The sequence below is a fragment of the Manihot esculenta genome, chromosome 10 (genome assembly GCF_001659605.2).
Source record: "Manihot esculenta cultivar AM560-2 chromosome 10, M.esculenta_v8, whole genome shotgun sequence".
Lineage (NCBI taxonomy): Eukaryota > Viridiplantae > Streptophyta > Magnoliopsida > Malpighiales > Euphorbiaceae > Manihot > Manihot esculenta.
Window position 1 is genome coordinate 29,212,820 of NC_035170.2, and position 24,751 is coordinate 29,237,570.

The window sequence follows — 24,751 nt, forward strand, 5'->3', positions numbered from 1 at the left end:
AGGACTCATCCAAGGTAAATGCCCGGCCCCAAAGGAGCTCACACAGGACATACAATAATGACAGACTTATGGGCTATTGAGATCGCCTCGGTCCAATCCACATATACAAGTAATAATGCAATGCATCAACTTGATGAATACTAATGCAAAGCATCCTACATAAACGTGGCATTCATGATGCATGAATCATGCTAAAACAGTTCTTAACTTTTAAAATAAAGTTCTGTTCCACTCACCTCTGTCAACTGCTGGGCAGTCTCTGTAACTCTAACTCTGTGGGCCTCCTTGGTCTCTCGGGTCCGTACCTACACAGGTGGACTCAAATGAGGACCAAACTGACTTAAACAGAATTCTTAATATCTCCCCAAAACCCCTCTAAAACATCATAGGCATGCATGGAACAATGGGCAAAAGAAGGCTGGACAGAGCACCTTCGGCGGCACTTTCGGCGGCCGAAACCCCTCTCCAGAGACGAAACTCATGCATGTTCGGCGGCACCTTCGGCGGCCGAAAGCCTCGTCCAGAGACGAAACTCATGCACTTTCGGCGGCCGAACGCCCTCTTTCGGCGGCCGAAAGTCCCTTTCTCACCCAAAAGCCTAGCTTTCGGGGGCAAGGTTTGGCAGCCGAAACTGCCCCCACAAGGGGTTCGGCGGCCGAACCTTGCTTCGGCGGCCGAACCTGGATTCTCCAGAAAGGCAGAATCCGAGCACAACTCATGCTCTCAGCCTCCAAAATCCTATCAAACACCCATAACATGCATACCAACACTTCTCAACTAACACACAACATATCTCATGCATATAGGGGCCTAAAAACTAGCTCAAACCCCAAAAACAACAACAAAACTCATACGAACTCATATGATTAACATATGCTCAAACTCATGCTTATACCCCAAAACATGCCATAAACCTCTCCAAAACTTCTAAAACTTGCTTTAAACATAAGGGGAGGTGAGGATCCATGCTTACCTCTTGAAGAACTAGAGGATTGATGATCCAAGCTTGGAGATGGGGGAAAACTCACTCAAAATCTCCAAGTACTCAACTTTGCTTCCTTTTGCTCAAAACTCTAAAACATAGCTCAAATCAAGTTAAAACATGCAAGATTTGAGAAAAACATGAGAAATCACACCAAGGAGAGCTTGAACCTACCTTTGACCCAAAAACAGAGTGTTTCACACTCAAGTCTCGGGAAAAAGGGCTTTTGTAGTGGCCAACCGACTCTTCCTTCGGCGGCCTAACGTGCATGCGAAACCATGCAACTTTCGGCGGCCGAACTTCACCTTCGGCGGCCGAACCTGGCTTTTGTCCCCTTGGCCTTTTCATTTCAAAACTCAATGTTCTTAACTCAAAACATGCAAACATGATAAAAACACTTAAAAACATCTTAAAAACCTTTCTTATACCCTTAGGGCAAGCTCCGACATCCTCGAATCCCGACTTCCAACGGAAAATCCGCCGGAACGTAGGAATTCCGATACCGGGGTCTAGCCGGGTATTACACTGAGGAAGTCCAGGAGCCTTTGACTACGCCCTGGCAGGTATATGGAAGTCCAGGAGCCTTTGACTACGCCCTGGCACAACGGTAAGTTATGTTATGTGATGGTATATGAGGAAATCTAGGAGCCTTTGACTACGCCCTGGTAACGGTAAGGTATGCTGGGACTAGTGGTGACATGTTCACCTGAAATTATGTGGCTTGTCTGTGATGTGATGCATTTCATGAGAGCATGTTTTATAATATGTTTTTACTAGTTCTGCTCACTGGGCTATAGTAGCTCATCCCACTCCCTTAACCCCAGTCTTGCAGGCTCAGTGTGCAGAAGAGGTTCAGAGGGGATCAGAAAGAGTACAGGAAGAGTATGTAATAGCCTAGAGTGGACATGTACATATTGTAAAGGAGATGTGATAGAATAGTAGGAATGATGTATAGAATTGTGCTTGACCTAGTTGTTTGTAAATCCCTTTTGTTCACATGATCTGTTTATGTATACGTTTTATGTATGAGTTTGAAAAACCAGGCTTAACTTATATTGTGTGGACACAACTAGAGCTTTGATGAGTGCTCTGGTCAGGGGGTCTGTGCACAGGATACAAAGTTAGTGCATGCACAGGTTGAGCTATGGAATAAAAGAAAATTTTTTACAGGTTTGGTTTGATCATGTATGGAATTTTACAGGTATGCAGAGAGTATAGCAGGCTTGCTACGGGTCCCGGCGTCCTTAAGCCGATCTAGATCCTAGCGTCGGTAGCGGTCCGGTTTTCGGGTCGTTACAAGGCCACACCTGGTCTTCTCTTACATATACATATCATAACATGTCCAACTGTGCCAGGGGCGATACGGCCACGCTTGGTCTTCTCTTACATATAATATATTGCCAGGGGCGATACGGCCACACTTGGTATTTCCATCTCATATCATATCATATCACATCGAGGGCTAATGGATTATCCAATATCCATCCACATCAATAATGAATAATGCAATGCGTCATATTCGTGGATTCTAATGCAACAACCTATAAACATGGCAATCATGATGCATGAACATGCTTAAAAGTTTATTTGCTTTAAAATAAAAGAATTGTGTTCTACTCACCTCTGGCTGACGGTTTACTGATTCTGTAGCAGCTAGCTCACTGCTAACCTCCTCGGTCTCTCAGGTCCGATCCTACACAGGTAGACTCAAATGAGGGACCAAACATACTCTAACATAACTCTAAACATCTCCCCAAAAACCCCCTAAAACATCACAAAACATTCATAGAAAACATGCAAAGGAAGGCTGGACAGGGCACTTTCGGCGGCAGGTTCGGCGGCCGAAAGTCCCTCCAGAGTCGAAAGTCAGGCACTTTCGGGGGTAGGGTTCGGCGGCCGAAAGTCCTTCCAGAGCCGAAAGTCACCCACTTTCGGGGGCAGGTTCGGCGGCCGAAAGTCCAAACTTTCGGGGGCGAGTTTAGGCGACCTAAACTGCCTTCCGTGGCAGGTTCGGCGGCCGAACCTTGCTTCGGCGGCCGAACCTGGATCCTTCTGAGTGGCAGAACCCGATTCTGCCATCCCAACTTCCTAATATACATTCAACTATTCTAAAACATGCATAAACACTTATTCAAGCATATAGGGGCATAAAACTAGCCTATACCCCAACAAACATCACATTGCATCACATTAAGCATAAAACTAACATAAACCCTAATATTTTAGATCTACTCTAAAACATGCATCATATACCCTTAAACCCCTCAAAACATACTTAAAACATAAGAGAGGGTGAGGATCTACCCTTACCTCTTGAAGATCGAGAGGAGAGGCGATCCAAACTTGGAGATTAGGAGGAAAAGAGCTCCGGGGATCTCCAAGCTTCAAAACCTTGATCTTAGCTTAAAATTTTCAAAACATAGTAAAAACTCATAAAAACTCTGGAGATATGAAGGAAAACATAAAATCAACCATGGAGGGTCAAGAACTGACCTTTGCCCGACAATGGAGAGAGAAAACTCGCCCATTTTCGGACATGGGGCCTTTTATAGGATGCTGGCCAGACTACCTTCGGAGGTCAAAAGTGCTTCCACAACTCCACCATGTTCGGCGGCCGAACTTGGAATTCGGCGGCAACAAAAGGGAGCCACTTTCGGCGACCGAACATGAGGTTCGGCGGCCGAACCTGGCATTTCCCTTCAAAACTTTCTTTTCTTTCAAAACTCAATTTTCTTTCTTGATCAAACCATAAAAACATGTAAAAACATTTTAGAAAATCATTATTTTACTCTTCTAGAAGGATTCCGACATCCGAGAAATTCCAGATTCCAACGGAGATTCCGCCGGAAGGTAGGAATTCTGGTGTCGGGGTCTAGTCGGGTATTACATTCTTCCCCCCTTTAAGAACATTCATCCCCAAATGTTCAACAAACAAGCATAGCAACATGAGAAGCACATAAAACCTATAACACTCACTCTAGAAGAGACAAGGATATTGCTGGAGCATGAACTCCCGAGTCTCCCAGGTACACTTTTCCATTTTGTGGTGATTCCAAAGGACTTTCGCCATCGGGATTTCCTTGTTCCTCAGCTTTCTGATCTGAGTGTCTATGATCCGTACTGGCTGCTCAACATAGGTGAGATCTCCTAGGATCGCTACATCTGGCTCATTAAGAACCTTGCCCGGATCTGACACGAACTTTCATAACATGGAAACCAGGAAAAACTGGATGGATTCTCTACTTGGAAGCAGGTAAGTCTAACTTGTACGATACATTCCCAACCTTTTTTGCAAGACCTCGAAGGGTCCGATGTATCGTGGAGCTAGCTTACCTTTCTTCCCTAAATTAACCACCCCTCTCATAGGAGACGCCTTGAGCAACACCATATCTCCCTCCTGAAACACTACAAGCTTCCTACGGACATCTGCTTAACACTCCTGCCGGCTCACAGCCATTCTGATTCTTTCTCTGACCACCGGCCTTCTCCATGCTGTAATATGGGATAACTGCCGAGTGATTTCCGGCTGAGGGCATCCGCCAAAGCATTTGCCTCACCCGGATGATACTGCAACTTGTAACCATAGTCACTAAGCAGTTCTACCCATTTTCTCTGCCTCAAGTTCAGCTCTTTCTGACTCAAGATGTAATGTGGACTTTTATGATCCGTAAAGATCTCACATCTTACCCCATACAGGTAATGCCTCCACATCTTGAGCGCAAAGATCACAACTGTCATTTCTAGATCATGTGTAGGGTAATTCAACTCATGCTCCTTCAATCGCCTAGAAGCATAAGCAATTACCCTCTTATACTGCATCAACACACAATCTAGCCCCACACGGGACGCATCACAGAACACTGTGAAGTCTTCATTACTGGGGGCAGAGCTAACACCGGTGCTGACGTCAACCTTCTCTTTGGCTTTTCAGAGCTTTCTTCACACTATTCTGACCAAACCAACCTCTAATTCCTTTTTGGTCAACCCGGTCATAGGAGCCGCAACTCTGGAGAAGTTCTGGATGAACCTCCCGTAGTAACCTGCCAAACCCAAAAAGCTATTAATCTACATTACTGTAGTGGGTCTGGGCTAGTTAGCTACAGCTTCAACTTCTTGGGGTCTACCTCAAAATCCTTTTTCTGACATATCCTGACCCAAGAAAGATATGCTCCTTAACCGGAACTCACATTTGGAGAACTAGGCATCCAAGCCATGTTCTCTCAGGGTCTGCAACCCTGTCCTCAGATAATGGGCATGCTCCTCTGCGTGTCAAGAATACACTAAGATATCGTCAATGAAGACAATAACAAAGTGATCCAGAAACTGACTGAAAACTCTGCTTATGAGGTCCATGAATGTTGCAGGGGCATTGGCTAACCCGAACGGCATCACTAGGAACTCATAGTGCCCATATCTGGTCCTGAATGCCGTCTTCGGCACATCTTCTTTCTTGATTCTTAGCTGGTGATACCCGGATTTCAGATCTATCTTGGAGAAACAACCGGCTCCTGCTAGCTGGTCTAAAATAGATCGTCGATGTAACAGTCCGGTAACCGGACCGCCACCGACACTAGGATCCAGATCGGCTTAAGGCCGCCGGGACCCGTAGTAAGCCTACTGAAATACTGTGTACCTAATAAAATCCCATACATGATCCAACATAAGCATAAAACTATAAAACTTTCTTCTATCTACCAGGCTTAACCTAAGCATATACTAATCTGAAACAGCCCTCAGGGCGCATACCAGTGGGTACTATCTACTTTGGGTCAAGGGATTGAAACCCTTTCTTCCCTAAGCCACTGGAACCTCATAAAACAAACTATACGTTAAGCTTGGTTTGACACATTTCTCATCAAGAAACGTAAAACAGGATCAAGTACAAAGGACTAATCATACACCTGGGCATAGCACAACTCTATCCATTACATAACATTTCTCATCTATATATTACATAACTATTACATCATCTCAATACCTTACATTATCTCTACACAATAAATCATGTCCACAACTCTAGCTATTACATATGCCTTTACCCAACTCTAGCCACTGGAACCTCATAAAACAAACTATACGTTAAGCTTGGTTTGACACATTTCTCATCAAGAAACGTAAAACAGGATCAAGTACAAAGGACTAATCATACACCTGGGCATAGCACAACTCTATCCATTACATAACATTTCTCATCTATATATTACATAACTATTACATCATCTCAATACCTTACATTATCTCTACACAATAAATCATGTCCACAACTCTAGCTATTACATATGCCTTTACCCTTGTTGTCCCTGTCTATCTTCTGAGGCCCTGAAAACATGGGGTTAGGGAGAGGGGTGAGCTACTAGAGCCCAGTGAGCAGAACACTAAAAACATTTAATACATGCTATCATGGAATGCATCACAGCACAAACAATCCACATCATGGACGGACAGACCCAAAAATCCCTCAACTCATTGCCCGGCCCTAAAAAGGGCACCGTAGGACTCTGCGACTCTAGCTGTTTGCCCGACCCTCTAGAGAGCACCGCAGGACTTTGCGACATCAGCTAATTGCCCGGCCCTAAAGAGAGCACCGCAGGACTTTGCAACATAAAACTCAGAGGGCTAAAGGGTTCATACTGTGTCTGTCCTCATCAACATATAATAATATGCAATGTGTAATACCCGGCTAGAGTCCAGCATCGAAATTCATGTAGTCTGAGGGATTTCTGATGTCGGAATGCCCTAGAAGGGTTCGGGTTATGTTTTTACATGTTTTTAAGAGTTTTAATGTGTTAAAGTGTTAAAGGAAATGAGTTTTTGAAGGAAAAGTAACAAGGGAGAAATGCCAAGGTTCGGCCGCCGAAGGTCACTTTCGGCCGCCGAACGTGCATGGCATTCGGGTTCTCCTTCGGCCGCCGTAGTTGGTCTGGCCAGCCAACTATAAAAGGCCCTAGGTCGGTCAAATGGATAAGATTTTCTTTCCATTTGCACGAGCTGAGGTGAGACTTGATCTTCCTTGGGTGATTTATGTGTTTTCTCAAATCTTTCATTGGTTTTGATGGATTTTCTTGTGGTTTTGAAGTTTTGAGCAAAAAGAGAAAAGTTTGGAAGCTTGGAGATTTTGAGAGAGGGTTTTCCCATATCTCCACGTTGGGATCGTTTATTCTCTTGTTTGGAAGAGGTAAGTGAAGATCCTGAACTTCCTTTCTTGATTTTTAAAGGTTTTATGGAAGTTTTGTGAAAGTTATGCATGATTAGGTTTAGGTGAGGTTTTTGAAGATTTTTGTGTATAAGCATGCTTAAGTGTTGTTTGATGTGTTTGTTTGAGGGTTTAGGATAGTTTTGGACCTCTTTATGCATGATATATGGTATGTGCTAGTTGGGAGTAGTTGTTATGCATGTTGGGTAAGTTTTGGGTGAGTTTTGCATGAAGCAGAGCAAGTCTCTGTCCTTCGAGCGAAGGAAGGTTCGGCCGCCGAAGGAAGGTTCGGCCGCCGAACCCCTTGTGGAGGCAGTTTCGGCTGCCAAAGCTTGCCTCCGAAAGTTTGGACTTTCGTCTATGGAGGCAAGGTTCGGCCGCCGAAAGTGCTGCCGAAGGTTGAGTTTCGTCTCTGGACAAGACTTTCGACCGCCGAAGGTGCCGCCGAACATGCATGAGTTTCATCTCTGGAGGGGGGTTTCGGCCGCCGAACCTGCCGCCGAAAGTGCCCTGTCCAGCCTTCTTTTGCATGTTTTATGTGATTGTTTTAGGATCTTTTAGAGGGCTTTTGGGGGAGTTTTTAGAGTTGTTCTTGAGTTACTTTGGTCCCTCATTTGAGTCCACCTGTGTAGGAACGGACCAGAGGAATCAGGGAGGTCAGCAGTGAGCATTGTTTCAGAACCTGCAGAGTCAGTCAGAGGTGAGTGGATCTGAACTTAAACTCATTTTAACATGAGAAAATAATGTTTTACCATGTGCCATGCATCATGTTATGTAGTAGGGTGATTGCATTAGAACTCACTAAGATGTGCATTGCATAATTGGTTGTATGTGCGGACGGACACAGGGTTGAATCATTAGCCTTACGCTCTTTATCAAGTCCTGAGGAGCCCGAAGGGCCGGGCATTGTATGTTCATAAAGTCCTGAGGAGCCCGAAGGGCCGGGCAAGTGTATGTTTATCAAGTCCTGAGGAGCCCCATTGAGGGCCGGGCACAGAGAAAAGGAGTTTTTGATTCAGTCCGTCCGGAAGATGATTACTTGTGATGTGATGCATTTCATGAGATCATGTTTTATTCACATGTTTTATATGTACCACTCACTGGGCTAGTATAGCTCATCCCTCTCCCCTAACCCAGTTTTGCAGGTTCAGAGTTCGAAGGGAAGTTTACAGGGTACAAGAAGAGTATAGAGTTTTGTAATAAGTATAGTGTGGACATGTATTTGTAAAGAGATAGTTGTAATGTATAGTGTATAGATTTGTGCTTGACTATTATAAGTTGTTAACCCTTTGTTTATACATGATCGGTTTTATGTAAATGTTCATTGTTTATGTATGAAAAACCAGGCTCAACAGGTTATGACCCGACTAGAGCAAAGATGAGAGCTCTAGCAGAGGGTTTTACAGTTCAGAGTTAGAGTGTGCACAGGTTGAGCCTTGATATAGAGAAAAGTTTTTAATTTTTACAGAAAATGTATGATCATGTATGGGATTTCGCAGGTACACAGAGTTCACAGCAGGCTAGCTACGGGTCCCGGCGGCCTTAAGCCGATCTGGATCCTAGCGCCGGTAGCAGTTCGGTTTCCGGGCTGTTACACAATGCAACATCTTCGTGATTGCTAATGCAATACATCGTACATAAACATGGCATTTATGATGCATGGATTGTAACAGCCCGGAAACCGAACTGCTACCGGCACTAGGATCCAGATCGGCTTCAGGCTGCCTAGACCCATAGTAAGCCTGCAGTGACCTCTGTGAACCTGTGAAATCCTGTACATGATCATACATTTTCTGTAAAAATTAAAAACTTTCCTTATTCCAAGACTTAACCTGTGCATACACTATTTCTATACTGTAAAACCCCTGCTAGAGCTCTCATCTATGCTCTAGGCGGGTCATCTCAAATAATGTTAAGCCTGGTTTTTCATGCATATACAATAAAATCATTTGCATAAAAAGATCATGTACCCAAAAGTGTTACAACTCCTTATAATAGTCAAGCACAATTCTAAACACTATACATCATAAGCTATCTCTTTACATTTACATGTCCAGCTAAACTATTACATAACTCTTCTCTTTTTCTGTACCCTGCTGACACCCTTCTCTGGACTCTGAACCTGCAAAACTGGGGTTAAGGGAGAGGGATGAGCTATACTAGCTCAGTGAGCAGAACTATAAAACAGGTGATAAAAATGCTCTCATGGAAATGCATCATAGCACAAGTATTTCATCGTCTGTTACTCAGATCCGTATGGGTTCACGCAAGCGTCCTTCCCCAGAGAGTTCACGCAAGCGTCCTTCCTCTCACGGATTGATCATCAATATAGAATAATGCAATACGTCATCTTCGTGAATTCTAATGCAATAACCTAAGTACATCATGATGCGTGCAACATGCTGAAAGTATTTGATTTACCATCTTAAAATAGTTAAGTTTAGTTCCACTCACCTCTGGCTGACTCTGTATAAACTCTGCAGGTTCTGTAGCAGTGCTCACTGCTGACCACTCTGGTTCCTCTGATCTGTTCCTACACAGATGGACACATATGAGGGACCAAACTAACTCTAGAATATCTCCATAAACTCCCCCAAAAGCCCTCTAAAAGCTCCTAAAACAAACACATATAGCATGCAAAGGAAGGCTGGACAGGGCACTTTCGGCGGCAGGTTCGGCGGCCGAAAGTCCTGTCCAGAGACGAAACTCACATACTTTCGGCGGCCGAAAGTCCTCTTACTAACCTTCGGGGGCACCTTTGGCAGCCGAATGTCTCGTCCAGAGACGAAACTCAACCTTCGGTGGCACTTTCGGCGGCCGAACCTTGCCTCCAGAGACGAAAGTCCAAACTTTCGGAAGCAAGCTTTGGCAGCCGAAACTGCCTCCACAAGGGGTTCGGCGGCCGAACATTCCTTCGGCGGCCGAACCTGGCTTTGCCAAAAGGGCAGAGACTTGCTCTGCTTCATGCAAACTTTCCCCCAAACTTGTCTAACATGCATATCAAATACTCCCAACTATCACATACCATAAAACATGCATAAAGAGGTCCAAAACTAACCTATAACCTCAACAAACATCACAAATAACACTTAAACATACTTGAACAACTAAGATCACCAAAACCTCCCTTAAACCTAATCATGCATACTACCCATACAAACTTCTTAAAACCTTTAAAAACCATACTAGAAGCTTAGGATCTTCACTTAACTCTTGAAAAACTCAAGGTTGAAGGATCCTAACGTGGAGTTATGAAGAAAATCTCTCCCAAAGCTCCAAGCTTCCAAACTTTGCTCTTTTTGCTAAAAACCTTCAAAACATCCCAAAACTCTTAAAACTTTGGAAGATTTGGTGAAAAATCATGAAAACCATCAAAGTCAACATGAGGGGGTCTTGGCTCACCTTTGGCTGCAAATGAAGGAGAAACAACCTCCTCTCACCGACCTTTGGCCCTTTTATAGGTGGCTGGCCAGACCACCTTCGGCAGCCGAACGTGAAGCCGAAACCATGCGATGTTCGGCGGCCGAAAGTGACCTTCGGCGGCCGAACCTTTGCATTTCTCCCTTGTTGCTTTTCATTCAAAAATTCATCTCTTTTAACTCTTAAAACATTAAAACCAACTTAAAACACTTTAAAACATATGTATTACCCATTCCAGAGGATTCCGACACCCGAGATTCCACCGGACTACAGGAATTCCGATGCCGGACTCTAGCCGGGTATTACATTCTCCCCCCCTTAAGAACATTCATCCCCAAATGTTCCTAACACAACATAAAAACATATAACACATAGAAAAGGGGAAAGCTAACCAACCTCAAAACAGATAGGGATATTGCTGAAGCATAGACTCCCGTGTCTCCCAGGTGCACTCCTCTAGATTGTGGTGGTTCCACAAGACTTTTACCATCGGTATCTCCTTGTTCCTTAACCTTCTGATCTGGGTGTCGATGATCCGTACTGGCTGTTCTACATAGGTGAGATCTCCTAGGATCTCCACATCAGGCTCACTGAGAACCTTACCCGGATCTGACACAAACCTCCGTAGCATAGAAACATGGAACACCGGATGGATCCTTTCCATAGAAGCAGGTAAATCCAGCTTATACGATACATTTTCGATCTTTTGCAAGATCTCAAAAGGACCAATGTATCGTGGAGCTAGCTTACCCTTCCTTCCAAAACGAACCACTCCCTTCATTGGAGACACCTTCAGCAATACCATATCCCCCTCCTGGAATTCTATCTGTTTCCTACGGATGTCTGCATAACTCTTCTGTCTGCTGACGGCTGTTCTGATCCTCTCTTTGATGATAGGCACTAGTCTGCTGGTAATCTCTACAATCTCTGGCCCTGCAAGAGCCTTCTCCCCTACTTCTTCCCAACAAACTGGTGTTCTGCACTTCCTTCCATACAGAGCTTCGTAAGGAGCCATCCCTATGCTAGCATGATGAATGTTATTGTAGGCAAACTCCACCAGAGGTAGATGCTGCCTCCAAGAACCGCCAAAGTCTAACACACACATTCTCAGCATATCTTCTATGGTTTGGATGGTCCTCTCTGACTGACCGTCCATCTGTGGATGGAAAGCTGTGCTGAAATCCAATCTTGTGCCCATTTCAGCTTGCAGACTCTGCCAAAACCTGGAGGTGAACTGTGGTCCTCTATCAGAAACTATCGACACTGGAACTCCATGCAATCTCACTATCTCCTCCATATACACCTGCGCTAACTTGTCCACAGAATAGTTACTCCTGACTGGAATGAAGTGAGCAGATTTAGTCAGTCTATCCACAATCACCCAGATAGAGTCTAGTCTGTTAGACATCGCCGGTAACCCCACTACAAAATCCATAGCTATGTTCTCCCATTTCCACTCTGGAATCGGCAGTGGGTTAAGCATTCCAGCCGGCTTCTGGTGCTCTAGCTTTACCCTTTGACATGTTTCGCAGGCTGACACATACTATGCCACTTCTCTCTTCATTGCTGGCCACCAATATACTCTTCTTAGATCTTGATACATCTTGGTGGCTCCAGGGTGAACGCTATACCTGGCATTATGAGCTTCCCTCATAATGTCTTCCTTCAACTCACTGTCATCTGGTACACATAACCTCTTCTCGTGCCGAAGAATCCCCTCACTGTCAAATCTGAACTCTGTACTATTGCCTGACTAAACAGTCCTGTCAATCTTTACTAACTCAGGGTCCTCGTGCTGTTTCAGAGCCACCTGCTCTAGAAACACGGGTGTAACTCTCATCTGTGCAATCAATGCACCTGTACCAGATAACTCTAGCTGTAGCCCTTCATCTAAGAGCTTGTAGAAGTCCTTCACCACCGGCCTTCTCTCTGCTGAAATGTGGGATAAACTGCCAAGTGACTTTCGGCTTAAGGCATCAGCTACAACATTAGCCTTACCCGGATGGTACTGAATCTTGCAATCATAATCACTAAGCAATTCCACCCACCGTCTCTGCCGCAGATTTAACTCTTTCTGACTCAAGATGTGCTGCAGGCTCTTATGATCCGTGAAGATCTCACATTTCACCCCATAGAGGTAATGCCTCCACATCTTAAGTGCAAAGATAACAGTTGCCATCTCCAGATCGTGTGTCGGGTAGTTCAGCTCGTGCTTCTTCAGCTGTCTAGAAGCATAAACTATCACTCTGTCTTTCTGCATTAACACACAACCCAATCCCACTCGGAATTCATCACAGAACACTGTGAAGTCCTCATCACTGGTTGGCAGAGCTAGTACCGGTGCCGAAGTCAACCGTCTCTTCAACTCCTTAAAACTCTCATCACATTCTTCAGACCATAAGAACTTCTGATTCTTTCTGGTCAGTCTGGTCATAGGAGCAGCTATCTTCGAGAAGTCCTGTACGAACCTCCGATAGTAACCTGCCAAACCCAGAAAACTCTTAATCTCAGTCACTGTAGTGGGTGTAGGCCAGTTGGCTACTGCCTCTACCTTTTTGGGGTCCACTGCTATACCTTCATCTGATACTACATGCCCCAAAAAGGAAATGCTCCTCAGCCAGAACTCGCACTTAGAGAACTTGGCATACAAACCATGCTCTCTCAAAGTCTGCAGGACTATTCTCAGATGCTGGGCATGTTCCTCTGCATTCTTGGAGTACACTAAAATATCATCTATGAAGACAATCACAAAGTGATCCAGGTACTCTCTGAAAACCCTGTTCATGAGGTCCATAAATGCTGCAGGGGCGTTAGTCAACCCGAACGGCATTACCAAGAACTCATAGTGCCCATATCTAGTCCTGAAAGCAGTCTTCGGTACATCCTCTTCCCTGATCTTTAACTGATGGTACCCAGACCTCAGATCTATCTTAGAGAAACAACCTGCTCCTGCCAGCTGGTCGAATAGATCATCGATCCTGGGTAAAGGATACTTATTCTTGGTAGTAACTTTGTTCAACTGTCTATAGTCGAAATAAAGTCTAAGAGATCCATCCTTCTTCCTGACAAACAATACTGGAGCACCCCAGGGTGAGGTACTCGGGCGGATGAAACCCTTGTCTACCAACTCCTGTAACTGTTCTTTCAGCTCTCTCAGCTCTGCTGGTGCCATCCTGTAGGGAGGAATAGAGATCGGTCTGGTACCAGGTATCAACTCAATCTCGAACTCTATTTCCCTATCAGGTGGTAGTCCTGGAAGATATTCAGGAAACATGTCTGGGAACTCTCTAACCACTGGTACTGAGGACGGTTCCCTAACCCGACTATCTAGCTCTCTCACATGAGCTAGGAACCCCTGACATCCTCTCCTCAACAACCTACGAGCCTGCAGGGCTGATATCATCCCTTTAGGTGTCCCCCTCCTATCTCCTCTGAAAACACACTCGAACCCATCCTGGTCTCTGAAACTCACTACCTTGTCTCTACAGTTCAAGGTAGCATTATACGTAGATAACCAATCCATCCCTAGAATGACATCAAAATCTGTCAACTCTAGAACCACCAGGTCAGCTGGAAGGTATCTACTCTCTATACAGACTGGACTGAACCGACAGACTGATTCTGCCAATGATGGGTCACATCTGGGTCCACTAACCCAAAGAGGACACTCTAGCTCAGAGACTATCAAACCCAATCTCTCTGCGGCTCTCAAAGAAATAAAAGAGTGAGAAGCACCGGGGTCCATCAAAGCATACACCTCTGAACACCCAATGATGAGTTTACCTGACACCACTATGTTCGAAGTGTCTGCCTCCTGTTGAGTCATGGTGAAAATCCGTGCTGGGGCTGATGGACCTGCACCTCGGGAACCCATCCCTGATGAAGAGGCTGATCCTCTTCCTCTTCCTCTGCCACTACTCTAGGGTACTGTTGGAGCTGCTGGCTATGCAACACTGCCAGATGTCACCTGCTGGGATGGTGCAACCAAAGTCGCATGAGGACATTCTCGTGCATAATGCCCTTCTTGCCCACACTTATAGCAAGCTGTAGATCCCAACAAACAAGCTCCTCTATGCATTTTTCCACATCTCTTGCACGCTGCACTGCTTGCATCTGAACTTGAACTACTACCCATTCCCAGACCTGATTTAACTCTGCTCCAGAACTTTCCCCTTCTTCCTTTTGCTTTGTCCCATCTCTTCTTGCCTATGACTGCTGTACTCTGAGAGGAAGTTTCCATCTTGGAACCTGAAGACTGTGCCTTGGGCTGTTTAACTATTCCTTGAATAATGGCACTCGCCTCCATCTTTCTAGCATCATCCACTATAGAGTGGAAACTCTCCTTCTTCGCTGGAAGAATCAAGGAGAAATACCTGGGATGGAGCCTTGAGGCATATCTCCTCGCCTTCTTCTGGTCAGTATCATATGCCTGACCCACATACCGCAACAGATCCAGGAATTTATCCGTATACTCATCCACGGTCATCTCCTCTGTTTGCCTGAGCTGCTCAAACTCAACCACTTTCATTTCCCTGGAACTGTCTGGAAACGCCCAACCGGCGAACTCATTAGCAAACACTTCCCAAGACATACTGTCTATCCTGGGCTCTACATAACTCTTAAACCATTCCTTGGCCTTCTTACACTTTAGGGTAAACCCTGCCATCTCAATGGCTCTACAATCATCTGCTCCCAGCTCAATTGTGATCATTCTGACCGCACCAAGATACTCAAATGGATCGTCTCCCGTATTGAATTTAGGAGCATCCAGTTTCAAGTACTCTGTCATCTTTACCTTACTCCCCCCTGAAGAACTGGGTTGCTGTACTTCCACAGCAGGGACTGCTGGTTCAGGTGGTGGTGGTGGAGGTGTTGTTTCTTGAGGTTCAGGGTGTGCTGGACTTTGATGAAAAGGTGAGGGTGGATACATGTGATAGGGTGGATAAAAGGTAGGATAAGGCATGTAGGGCATATATAGTGGATATGGGGCATAGCTAGAGTAGTCCGACGTACCCTCCATCGGATACCCGTAGCCTTGTGCTCCTCCCTGGGACTCCCCCATACCTTCTTCCGGCCTTTCCACACCCATACCCTCATCTCTTCCCTGCTCCACCTCCATAGCTTCTCTTACTTCCTCTAATCTTCCTCCTCTGTTCACTCCCATTCTGCTCTCGTCAGAAGACCTTCTAGGGTCTCTTGATGTTCCTTCCCTGCCTGACCTGTGTGCCCTTTCCCTTGGCAATGCAGGAGGACGAGCAGCTGTACCTTCTCTTTCTGATGGGACTCTAGTCAATCTAGTGGATCGACGAGTTCCTCTCATGATTACTTTCTGGAAAACAACATATAGCACAACACATCAGCAACATGTCAGCATACATCACATAATAAAACAATGCACATGCTTTAATCATGGCATTTCACAACATCATATAGACAGGACTGACATCCTATCCTAGTGGACATGTTTTCCCTATTGTGCTTGACCTTCTAAGAACTCTATGAGCCCATCTCTATCTATATAGGTCCGACCATGTGAACCTAACTGCTCTGATACCACTCTGTAACAGTCCGGAAACCGAACTGCTACCGGCACTAGGATCCAGATCGGCTTAAGGCCGCCTAGACCCGTAGTAAGCCTGCAGTGACCTCTGTGAACCTGTGAAATCCTGTACATGATCATACATTTTCTGTAAAAATTAAAAACTTTCCTTATTCCAAGACTTAACCTGTGCATACACTATTTCTATACTGTAAAACCCCTGCTAGAGCTCTCATCTATGCTCTAGGCGGGTCATCTCAAATAATGTTAAGCCTGGTTTTTCATGCATATACAATAAAATCATTTGCATAAAAAGATCATGTACCCAAAAGTGTTACAACTCCTTATAATAGTCAAGCACAATTCTAAACACTATACATCATAAGCTATCTCTTTACATTTACATGTCCAGCTAAACTATTACATAACTCTTCTCTTTTTCTGTACCCTGCTGACACCCTTCTCTGGACTCTGAACCTGCAAAACTGGGGTTAAGGGAGAGGGATGAGCTATACTAGCCCAGTGAGCAGAACTATAAAACAGGTGATAAAAATGCTCTCATGGAAATGCATCATAGCACAAGTATTTCATCGTCTGTTACTCAGACCCGTATGGGTTCACGCAAGCGTCCTTCCCCAGAGAGTTCACGCAAGCGTCCTTCCTCTCACGGATTGATCATCAACATAGAATAATGCAATGCGTCATCTTCGTGAATTCTAATGCAATAACCTAAGTACATCATGATGCGTGCAACATGCTGAAAGTATTTGATTTACCATCTTAAAATAGTTAAGTTTAGTTCCACTCACCTCTAGCTGACTCTGTATAAACTCTGCAGGTTCTGTAGTAGTGCTCACTGCTGACCACTCTAGTTCCTCTGATCTGTTCCTACACAGATGGACACATATGAGGGACCAAACTAACTCTAGAATATCTCCATAAACTCCCCCAAAAGCCCTCTAAAAGCTCCTAAAACAAACACATATAGTATGCAAAGGAAGGCTGGACAGGGCACTTTCGGCGGCAGGTTCGGCGGCCGAAAGTCCTGTCCAGAGACGAAACTCACATACTTTCGGCGGCCGAATCCTCTACCTTCGGCGGCCGAAAGTCCTCTTACTAACCTTCGGGGGCACCTTTGGCAGCCGAATGTCTCGTCCAGAGACGAAACTCAACCTTCGGCGGCACTTTCGGCGGCCGAACCTTGCCTCCAGAGACGAAAGTCCAAACTTTCGGAAGCAAGCTTTGGCAGCCGAAACTGCCTCCACAAGGGGTTCGACGGCCGAACATTCCTTCGGCGGCCGAGCCTGGCTTTGCCAAAAGGGCAGAGACTTGCTCTGCTTCATGCAAACTTTTCCCCAAACTTGTCTAACATGCATATCAAATACTCCCAACTATCACATACCATAAAACATGCATAAAGAGGTCCAAAACTAACCTATAACCTCAACAAACATCACAAATAACACTTAAACATACTTGAACAACCAAGATCACCAAAACCTCCCTTAAACCTAATCATGCATACTACCCATACAAACTTCTTAAAACCTTTAAAAACCATACTAGAAGCTTAGGATCTTCACTTACCTCTTGAAAAACTCAAGGTTGAAGGATCCTAACGTGGAGTTATGAAGAAAATCTCTCCCAAAGCTCCAAGCTTCCAAACTTTGCTCTTTTTGTTAAAAACCTTCAAAACATCCCAAAACTCTTAAAACTTTGGAAGATTTGGTGAAAAATCATGAAAACCATCAAAGTCAACATGAGGGGGTCTTGGCTCACCTTTGGCTGCAAATGAAGGAGAAATAACCTCCTCTCACCGACCTTTGGCCCTTTTATAGGTGGCTGGCCAGACCACCTTCGGCAGCCGAACGTGAAGCCGAAACCATGCAATGTTCGGCGGCCGAAAGTGACCTTCGGCGGTCGAACCTTTGCATTTCTCCCTTGTTGCTTTTCATTCAAAAACTCATCTCTTTTAACTCTTAAAACATTAAAACCAACTTAAAACACTTTAAAACATATGTATTACCCATTCCAGAGGATTCCGACACCCGAGATTCCATCGGACTATAGGAATTCCGATGCCGGACTCTAGCCGGGTATTACATGGATCATGCTAAAACATTTAACAATTTAAAAATATAGTTCTGTTCCACTCACCTCTGACAACTGTTGAGCAGCCTCTGTGACTCTAACTCTGGGGGCCTCCTAGGTTCCTCGGGTCAGCACCTACACAGGTGGACTCAAATGAGGACCAAACATACTCTAACATAACTCTAAACATCTCCCCAAAACCCCTCTAAAACATCCCAAAACAATCACATAAGACATGCAAAAGAAAGCTGGATAGGGCACTTTTGGCGGCAGGTTCGGCGGCCGAAACCCCCCTCCAGAGACGAAACTCATGCATGTTCGGCGGCACCTTCGGCAGCCAAAAGTCTCGTCCAAAGACGAAACTCAACCTTCGGCGGCACTTTCGGCGGCCGAACCTCCCCTCCAGAGACGAAAGTCCAATCCTTCGGGGGCAGGTTTAGGCAGCCGAAACCACCTCCTCAACACATTCGGCGGCCGAAGCTGGGTTCTCCAGTTAGGCAGAACCTTGCTCAACTCATACACAACTCCTCCAAACTTCACTCTAACATGCAAACCACTTCTCATCAACAAGCATATACCCAAGTATATGCACAAAGGGGTCCAAAACTAACTTAATACCCCAACACACATATCAAACTCAACACATAACATGCTTTTACACATAATCACCAAAAACCTCAACCTAACCTAAACATGCATCTCTACCATGAAACTCCCATAGAACCTCTATAACATGCTTTAAATACTTCTACTAACACATAGGGGCTTAGAACAAGCTCAAAACCCCAAAACAACTCATATAGCATACAAAGGCATAAAGGGTCCATAAACCCTCACATGCACAACTTATGAAAAACTCATGCAACTTAACCCCTTCTCTTCATAAAACTCACTTAAAACAACATAAAAGCTAATGATCTACACTTACCTCTTGAAGAACGAGAGTTGGTGCGATCCAAACTTAGAGATATGGAGAATCCAAGCTCCAAAGCCTCCAAGCTCTAAAACTTTGCTCAAAACTCAAAACTCTTCAAAACAAGGGTAAAACTCATGAAAACCTTGGAAGATTTGAAGAAATCTTATGAAAACATCCAAGGAGAGCAAGAACCTACCTTTGACAAAAAAGAGAGCTTCCAACACCCTCCTTTTCCGGTCAAATGGGCTTTTATAGGTGGCCAACTGCCTCTCCTTCGGCGGCCAAACCTGCATGCAAAACCATGCAACGTTCGGCGGCCGAACTTGGAGTTTCGGGAGCCAAACTTAAGGCACTTTCTGCGGCCGAACTTTACTTCGGCGGCCGAACCTTGCCAAAGCCTCCTTGGCCTTTTTCTTTTCAAAACTCATTTCCTTTTCACTTAAAACTATGAAAACATGCAAAAACATTTTGAAAAACCTCTATCTTACCCTTCTGGAAGGCTCCGACATCCTCGAGTCCCGGATTCCGACGGAGACTTCCGCCAGAAAGTAGGAATTCCGATACCGGGGTCTAGCCGGGTATTACAGTCGATCCAAGATAACAGATATTTGCTCTTGGTAGTGACTTTGTTCAACTGCCTGTAGTCGATACAAAGCTTTAAGGATCCATCCTTTATTCTCATAAACAACTCTAGAGCACCCCAAGGTGAGGTACTCGGTCGGATGAAACCCTTGTCTACCAACTCTTGCAACTGCTCTTCAACTCCTTTTACTCTGCAGGTGCCATCCTGCAGGGAGGGGTAGAGATGGGTCTGGTTCCATCATCACTTCAATTTCAAACTCTATCTCCCTAGCAGGTGGTAAACCTGGCAGCTCGTCTGGGAAAATATCTAAAAAACTCTCTGACTACGGGCACTGAGGCGGGCTCCCTGACCTAACTGCTATGCTCTCTAACATGAGCAAGAAACCCCTGACAACCTCTCCCGAACAACTCACGAGCCAGTAGGGCTGATGTCAAACCTCTAGGTATCCTTACCCTGTCCCCTCTAAAGACTACCTCTGATCCATCCTGAACTCTAAACCTGACTACCTTGTCTCTGCTATCCAAGGTAGCACCATGAGTAGAAAGCCAATCCATCCCTATAATGACGTAAAAAATCAGTCAAATCTAGAACCACTAGGTCGGCTGGAAGGCATCTACCCTCAACATACTCTGAACTATACCGGCAGACTGACTCTGCCACAGATGGATCACACTTGGATCTACTGACCCAAAGGGGACACTCTATCCCAGAAGCCATCAAACCCAATCTATCTACGGCTCTCGGAGCAAACAAAGAAAGAGAAAAACATCAGGGTTTATTAAAGCATACACATCAGAAACATACAAGAGTGAGATTACCTGTCATCACCATGTCCGATGCGTCAGCCTCCTGCTGGGACCTGTCATCACCATGTCCGATGCGTCAGCCTCCTGCTGGGTCATGGAGAAAATCCGAGCTGGAGCTGATGGACCTTCTCCGCGGAAACCTACTGAAGAAGGAGTTGTCCCCCTTCCTCTGCCTCGACCACTGACCTACGCCATGGCTGGAGCTACTGGCTGAGCCACACTACCTGAAGCTGTCTGCTGGGACTGTGCCAATAAGGTCGCAGTGGGACACTCACGTGCCATGTGTCCCTCCTGCCCACACCTGAAACATGCTGTTGTCCCAATTCGACAGACTCCCTTGTGCGGCCTACCGCATCTCTTACATCCGGAGCCATCCGAACCAGAGCTCGAACCATCGCCTAAACCTAGATCAGACCTTAACCGATTCCAAAACTTGTTCTTCTTCGATCTTCTGAGGCCTTTGTCTCCCTTTTTACTCTTCGTGGTAGCCTCGCTCAGAGAGGAGAGATTAATATTCCCTGTCCCCGGGATTCCGGAACCCGAAGATTGTGCCACCTATTGCTTAACTGACCCCTCAATGATGGCACTAGCCTCCATCTTCCATGCTGCATCCACAATGGTGTGGAAGCTCTTCCTCTCTGCTGTAAGGATCAGGGAGGAATACCTAGAGTGAAGTCTCATGGTATACCTCATAGCCTTCTTCTGATCTGTATCATATGCTTGCCCCACATACTAAAGCAACTCAAGGAACTTGTCTGTGTACTCATCTACACTCATATCCTCCGTCTGCCTTAACTGCTCAAACTCAACAACCTTTAGCTCCCTTGAACTGTCTGGGAAAGCCCATCCTGCAAACTCATTAGCAAACTGCTCCCAGGATAAGCTTTCCAACCTTGGGTCCACATAATTTTTGTACCATTCTCTTGCTTTATTGCATTTCAATGTGAACCCTGCCATCTGAATGGCTCTACTGTCATTGGCTCCTAGCTCATCCGTTATCATTTTCACCGTCTTGAGGTACTCAAACGGGCCATCTCCTGTTTTAAACTTGGGAGCATCCAACTTCAAATAGTCGGTCATCTTTACCTTGCTCCCAACTGATGAGCTAGGTTTGGATGTTTGGACATCCGAGACTATAGGTTCTGCTGGTGGAGGAGGAGGTGTAGCATTCCCTGGGTTAGGGTTTGCTGTGAATGGATAAGAGGGTGAGGGTGGAAACATAGGATACTGTGGATATGGTGGGTAAAAGGGAGGATAGGGCATAAAGGTGGGATATGGGTTGTAGCTAGAGAAATCTGATGTACCTCCCATCGGATACCCTGGCCCCTGTGGGTAGGGTGGATACTGAGATGGAATAAACCCCGAGGCCTGAGCGCCTCTTTGGGACTCTCCCATATCCTCTTCTGACACACTCATGCCCAGACTACTGTCTCTTCTCTGATCATCCTCCTCTGATCCCCTCACATCAACTGACCTTCCACCCTGATTAAATCTCCTCCTACTCACATCAAAAGACCTTCTAGGGTCCCTTGATGTTCCTTCTCTGCTAGACCTGCTAGATATTGCCCTTGGCAATGCAGGAGGACGGGCATCCATTTCCTCATTCTCTGGTGGGACTCCAGTCAATTGTGCAGATCGACGAGTACCTCGCATCCTGCTTCTGAAAAACATCACACATCACATAAACATTAATGCACATGCATATAATCATGGCATTTCACATCATCATCAAGACATGACTCTATATCCTATCCTAGTAGACATGATTTTTCCTATTGTGCTTGCCCTTCTATGACCTCTATGAGCCCAACACACTCTAGGTCCGACCATATGAACCTAGGGCTCTAATACCACTCTGTAACGACACGAAAACTGGACCGCTACCGGCTCTAACGTCCAGATCGACGGAACCCGTAGCAAGCCTACTATACATCCTGTACCTCTGATAAATCCCATACATGATCATACATTTTCATAAAGCTTTAAACTTTTCACATGTACCAAGCTTGACCTGTGCATGCACCATAACTGTAAACATAAAATCCCTTACTGGAGCCCTCATCAAATGCTCTAGTTGGATCAACATCTCATACATCAAGCTTGGTTTATCATTTCTTATCATTAAACATTTACATTAATATCATGTACAACAGGAATTTACAATAAACACTAGGGCCAAGCACAATACTAATCCTCATTACATTACTTTACAATTCATTACATCATTTTACATTTCATTACATGACATGTCCACTAAAACTCTATTACATGACATAACCATTACCCTTGCTGACTTCTTGCTACCTCTCCTGAACCTGCAACCCTGGGGGTTAGGAGAAGGGGGTGAGCTACTAAAGCCCAGTGAGCAGAACAATAAAACAGTTTATAAAGATATGCCATCATGAAATGCATCACAACACAAATAAATCACCTTCAGATGGTATTGTCACCAATAGCGCTCTACATATCCAATAAATGCCGGCCCTCGACGGAGCTCCTCAGGACTTCCTCTTAACATAACATAACAATATCCAACTGTGCCAGGGGCGATTAGGCCACACCTGGTCTTCTCTTACATATACATATCATAACATGTCCAACTGTGCCAGGGGCGATACGGCCACGCTTGGTCTTCTCTTACATATAACATATTGCCAGGGGCGATACAGCCACACCTGGTCTTTCCATCTCATATCATATCATATCACATCGAGGGCTAATGGATCATCCAATATCCATCCACATCAACAATGAATAATGCAATGCGTCATATTCGTGGATTCTAATGCAACAACCTATAAACATGGCAATCATGATGCATGAACATGCTTAAAAGTTTATTTGCTTTAAAATAAAAGAATTGTGTTCTACTCACCTCTGGCTGACGCTTTACTGACTCTGTAGCAGCTAGCTCACTGCTGACCTCCTCGGTCTCTCAGGTTCGATCCTACACAGGTGGACTCAAATGATGGACCAAACATACTCTAACATAACTCTAAACATCTCCCCAAAACCCTCCTAAAACATTACAAAACATTCATAGAAAACATGCAAAGGAAGGCTGGACAGGGTACTTTCGGCGGCAGGTTCGGCGGCCGAAAGTCTCTCCAAACCCAAAAGTCAGGCACTTTCGGAGGCAGGGTTCGGCGGCCGAAAGTCCTTTCAGAGCCGAAAGTCACCCACTTTCAGGGGCAGGTTTGGCGGCCAAAACTCCCCTCCAGAGCCGAAAGTCCAAACTTTCGGGGGCGAGTTTAGGCGGCGTAAACTGCCTTCCCTGGCAAGTTCGGCGGCCAAACCTTGCTTCGGCGGCCGAACCTGGATCCTTCTGAGTGGCAGAACCCGATTCTACCATCCCACATTCAACCATCCCAACTTCCTAACATGCATTCAACTATTCTAAAACATGCATAAACACTTATTCAAACATATAGGGGCATAAAACTAGCCTATACCCCAACAAACATCACATTGCATCACATTAAGCATAAAACTAACATAAACCCTAACATTCTAGATGTACTCTAAAACATGCATCATATACCCTTAAACCCCTCAAAACATACTTAAAACATAAGAGAGGGTGAGGATCTACCCTTACCTCTTGAAGATCGAGAGAAGGCGATCCAAACTTGGAAATTAGGAGGAAAAGAGCTACGGGGGTCTCCAAACTTCAAAACCTTGATCTTAGCTTAAAATCTTCAAAACATAGTAAAAACTCATAAAAACTATGGGAGATTTGAATGAAAACATAAAATCAACCATGGAGGGTCAAGAACTCACCTTTGCCCAACAATGGAGAGATAAAACTCGCCCATTTCCGGACATGGAGCCTTTTATAGGTGGCTGGTCAGACCACATTCGGAGGCCAAAGGTGCTTCCATAACTCCACCATGTTCGGCAGCCGAACTTGAAATTCGGCGGCAACAAAAGGGAGCCACCTTCGGCGGCCGAACCTGACATTTCCCTTCAAAACTTTCTTTTCTTTCAAAACTCAATTTTCTTTCTTGATCAAACTATAAAAACATGTAAAAACATTTTAGAAAATCATTATTTTACCCTTTTAGAAGGCTTCCGACATCCGAGAAATTCCAGATTCCAACGGAGATTTTACCAGAAGGTAGGAATTCCGGTGCTGGGATCTAGCCTGGTATTACATTTTTTCTTGCTTTTTTCTCTCTTATATTGCCTTTTTAGAGTGACAAGCTCAACGGTCTTACTCTA

General features: G+C 45.1%; 1 protein-coding gene across 1 annotated transcript in view; it reads left to right on the forward strand.

Moving 5' to 3' along the window:
* The window catches only part of LOC110625231 (disease resistance protein RPV1), a 73,307-nt gene that overhangs the window by 35,619 nt on the left and 12,937 nt on the right, over window positions 1–24,751 (forward strand). The window lies entirely within an intron of this gene.